The sequence below is a fragment of the Scomber japonicus genome, chromosome 4 (assembly GCF_027409825.1).
Source record: "Scomber japonicus isolate fScoJap1 chromosome 4, fScoJap1.pri, whole genome shotgun sequence".
In the NCBI taxonomy this organism is placed as follows: domain Eukaryota; kingdom Metazoa; phylum Chordata; class Actinopteri; order Scombriformes; family Scombridae; genus Scomber; species Scomber japonicus.
Genome location: NC_070581.1, coordinates 31,481,500 through 31,486,856, shown reverse-complemented (window position 1 = coordinate 31,486,856; position 5,357 = coordinate 31,481,500).

Genomic DNA, 5,357 nt, shown 5'->3' with positions numbered 1-5,357 from the left:
ATAAAAAAAAAAGTTCTTATGGTCACAGAATTTGTTGTAGTGTATTAACGTGAACTTTAAAAATGTCCATGTAATGATTGTGTGTTTGATTGGGGGAAATTGACCCTTATTAATATCATTAATGTTCATCTGCTGCCTGCAACATGTAACTATGTTTGATTAAAGTGCACAAATCAAATGAAAAGTAATATTTCATCACTCTGCAGACTGATCACCTACAGACTCTTAAACAGTTTCTTTCCCAAATCCATTCAGACTCTCAATAAGCACACACTGTGACTCTTCAACCACTTTATACTTCATTATATACCAGTGCAATATATGTATGTATATCTATACTAGTGCACTATTCACAGACTCATGCACTCACAGCACTTTATTTTGTACCTTCCTGCTTTGTCTTCATTTTACCTTCCTTTGATTTGTTTTGTGTAGTTTTTTAGGGTTGTGATTGATTGTGTGTGTTGCCAAATGTGTGTATTAGTACTGCTCGATTATGGAAAAAAATCATAATCACGATTATTTGGGTCAAAATTGAAATCACGATTATTAACCCTCCTGTTGTCCTTGACTCAAGGAAGGAAGGGAGGGAGGGAGGAAGAAGGAAGGAAGGAAAGGAGGAAGGAAGAAGGAATGGTAGGAAAGTTTTGAGATCGTTTTGCCCCTAAATCATAATCACGATAAAATTTTGATTAATTGAGCAGCCTTAGTACGTATGTATGTATTATGACAAATTACCACTGTGATGGGCACTTGCACTTTCCTTGTATTTTAAGTACAGTGACAATAAAGGCATCTTATCTTATCTTATCTTAGTTTGTGTCTTTATGTAGCATTTCAAACCCATGACATAAATTGGCGTTGTGGTCGGATAGATGAGAGTTCATATCTGCTGAGCCACGTTGTCCTGCACAGATTACACAAACCATGGCCACTTTTTTTTTTAAGTTTTGTGTTGTCCGATCCAGGCTCAGGCTCAGTGGATAAGAGTGCTAAATCTCTCTAAACTTAAAGAGAGAGTTTGACCACTCTGCTTCCAAAGGATCAGGAAGACAGTGTGTGAGTAGATATGGAAGTGAAGTATTTTAACCTGCCTCTACATTTCCAGACATATCTGAGTCTCCTAAAGCTCCCAAAATTGTGAGCAGCTATAAACCAGCAGTCTGATATCCACTGTTATATCTGTTCAAACTGTTACCAAGAGATTTAAAGGATAGTTTCACCATTTTTCTCCATCCCTCTGTCCTAAAACAACAGTCAGATGCTCATATGAACATTGAACCAGTTCCCCTCCTAGTTCACTCACAATGTGAAGTGATGGGGGACAAAATCCACAGTCCTCGTTTTGTGTTACAGTTTTTTTTTTTTTTTTTTTTAAAGGAAAATTCCCTCCAGCACGGCTAAGAAGAGAAACACAAAGAGGGGATTTTGTCCTTTAAAACACTGTAACTTTGGAAGACCCCTCGGCTTGATTTGATTATCACAGCCTGTTGAAGCCTCACAGTCTCCAGCAGGCTGTGTCCGAAGCATTTACACTAAACCGGCATTATCAATAACCCCCTACTCTAATTGGCTGCAGGTGTAGCTCCAACCTTTACAACCTAATAAATAATACAAGCTCCTTTATGCTGCATGTTTACCTGCAGTAATGTCTCCAGCTTTAGATATAAGACAGGATTAAGCTTCTATGCAGCAGAGTCTGGGTCTGAATGATACGTTTCCTCACATCCAGAGGTTAGCTTAGCTTTAGCTCAGATGTATTAGGGTCAATGACATGATGCAGCCCAGTGTCCATTGGTGTAACCAGTATTTTATGATTGAAAATCTGATTATATACAGGAAAAATAAATGTTAACTAAAAGCATGGAATAAATATAATCCACTTTTGCAAAACTTATTTAGAACAAAATAGTTGTTTTTAGGATATGTCCTGCTCAATATTGACAATATGCATTAAAATTAAAATGCAGAAATACTAAAAAAATATTCCTTTTCATTTGATGTTTTAAAATGAATTAAGTTGTTTTTTCTAAGTCCACTTAAATACACTGTAGGTGGATGAAATGTTTAATATTTATCATTCTTTTGCGGTTACACCATTTGACCATTTTCAGGAGCATACTTTGGGTTTAAAAATGGTGCAAATATAATTTCAAATGACATAAAACCAAAAACAAAAATACAAAATATAAATTTTAACAAATCTGATGCTGCTTTTAAGACTATTTTTTAACATATTCTTTACTTGCCTCCTGAGAAACAGAAAGAATTGATGTTCATGAGTGTGCTTGTTTTAAAACTTCATCTGCAGATTGAAGATGAAACAGCAGAAAACCCTGCAGCCTGCTGAGTCTCTCTCTCTCACACACACACACACACACACACACACACACACACACACACACACACACACACACACACACACACACACACACACACACACACACACACACACACACACACACACAACGGACAGAAGATTGTGTCTAAAAATGAATTTCAGCCATTTCTGATGTATATTTCTAACGTGTGAAAGGCTGTAAAGACTTTCTAACGTGCTCCACCTGAACACATTGCATCAATAATTTAAAAAGTCAGAAAGTCAGAGGAGATAGAATTGAGTTATTTTACAGCACCGTCCATCACTAATCCATCACTAATCCATCACTTCCACAATACCAGCCCTTTAAAACATGAGAGAAGACTGAGCATCCTGGTATTAGTTCAGCTCTAAAATCCATCCAGTGCAAGTCGACTCTGATGCATCGAATCATTAATGTTAAGGAGGGACGGCCCCGTTTCAGATAAGGGAGAAAAATGAGCATAGAAGAGAAACTTCCACAGAGTCGCTTTTAGGTTTTTTCTTTCAATCCAGACCCAGAAGACCCAAACCTGAGTTACAGGACGGCTGCTGGTTGACCGGATTTTTTTGAGTCTATTGTTTTCCAGCAATGTGGCCGCTGCTTCACCCAAGATCTGTCCCTCTCATAACCTCTGGCACAGATGAACAGTTGCTTACTCACACACACACACACACACACACACACACACACACACACAAAGCATATGATAGGTTAGGGTCAAAGGGAGGGTAGGACACACACACACACACACACACACACACACACACACACACACACACACCAGAGTCCCACCAATTCTTGTCAATTTAGGGTTTTTATAATGACGGAATAAGGGGCTCTTTGAGATAGAGGAGATCACTGAGGCCTGATAGAAAAGGGGGCAACCCCAATTATACTGTCCCTCCTTTAACACACACACATACTGTCAACCCCCAGAAGCACAGGACAGCACTAGTGTGTGTGTGTGTGTGTGTGTGTGTGTGTGTGTGTGTGTGTTAGTAAGGAGCCGAGCCATCAGTCTGTCCCTCCTCCTCCTCTCATGATTCTGCATTGGGACAAATTGTCTCTGTTGCGGCTAATAGAGGACAGACGACACACACACACACACACACACACACATATACGACACACACACACACACACACACACACATATACGACACACACACACACACACACATATACGACACACACACACACACACACACACACACACAGAGGTTTCATTCATCCATCTGTTTACCTAAACATACCATTTCCCATCCCACTACGGTGCTGATAAGAGCGCAGACAAGCCAATTTTATTGGAGTCATTTCCAAGTCAACACAGCTCTGAGCGTATCGGGACCGAGCCGTCGTCTGAGGATATCACTGTTTATGTTTTAGGCTTTTCGCCTTTTTGTTCTCATGCAGAGAAACAAACCACGAGGGCAGCGGGGAAACACCTGGAGCTGCAATTTCAAGCAAAGTGATAGTACCAAGGGGATTTAGGGAGGAGGGGGTGCGGGGGGGGGGGGGGGGGTTGCTGCAGTACAAACACTACAGTGGATTAACATGTGCAGAAAGTCTCCTTCAGCTCTCTGCGGTGGAGTCCACATCCATCCAACCCCCCCCCCCCCCCCCCCCATCCCCCCTCCTCTCTTCTTGTCCCACTGAGCTTCTGTAATCTGTAACTGAATACGATAAAGTCACATTCTCACAAAAGAGATAAGTACAGCTAATTAAAACAGAGATCCAAAGGGAGGGTTATACAGGATGTGATGTGTTACTGTGCACAATGACTGGAGTTAAAAACTGATTCAGGCACAAAAGAGACGCTGCGTTAAACTCCTTCATCTGGTGGTGGGGCTACCTGCAGCTAACCTGTGTCATGTGATCACACAAAGGCGACTGACTCGTGTTCCTACAATAAGCATGCAGACAGAGTCATGTTAGAATAATTACATTTCCCCTTATCGTACTGTACTATAATGCTGAGGCTTGCTATCGTGCAGGACAAGAATAATGATGCTCTTTTACGTCCAAACCTTCTACTTGGAAGATACTTGGTTATTTAACATAATGTAATATCACATAATGTAGACAATGAGTGCGTATTTACCTGGGAGGTCAACAGGCGTTTACTCAAAAATTAGATATAGTTTAATTTATATGAGGCGCTGTTGAGCATAATTTCCAAAAGTCTGTGTAAAACTTGTGGTAATAAGTTGGAATGAAGTTACTAAAAAGGTCTAACATAGAATTGGGTGATAATTTATACCTTATGCTTTATAAAACAGTCAAACCAAACCAGGTCAGTTTTTGTACGGTGGCCCTGAAGTCCAAAACACAACAGCATTAGAGAGGCTCAAACCGGAAAAGGTTTTTCCAGCTCTAATAATGTTGTGTTTTGCACTTCAGGGCCACCGTAGTTTTGACCCTAGAGGACAAAAGTGGCACAGTCAACAGGAAGACAACAGGAGGGTTAAACAAGTAAAGCTGGACTGGAAATAACTCTTAGGTCAGGTATACACTTTGCCATTTTGGACTATCCAGACAAGAGATCAAACGTGAAACACAGTGATATCTTTGGTTGTGGTCCTACATCACACTGTGAGAGAGGTTCAAAGATGGCTGTTGTTGCAGTTTTGGAGGTATAGTTTCATTAAATGAAGCCTGTTGACAATCATTTCCAAAAGTCTTTGTAAAACTTGTGGTAATAAGTTGGACTGAAGTTTGGATTTTTTATACTTGATGCTTTTATAAAGAGTCAAACCAGAGAAAAGTTGCACATTTGATGTTACAACAGGAGAGTTAAGACACTTTTATAGGCTCTTATTTTCCTAGAAGTCAGCCGGAGCCAGAGTCATCCACCAAATCATGGAGCTAATGTTAGCTAGCAGCAGAGTTAAAAGGTCGCTGGCTAGAAATGAGACGTCTGCTTTTGTCTACATCTGTCTGAAATCAAAGATCTGTTGTTTTAAAGAAAGAATACTAAGAGTTATGTGTAGCAGCT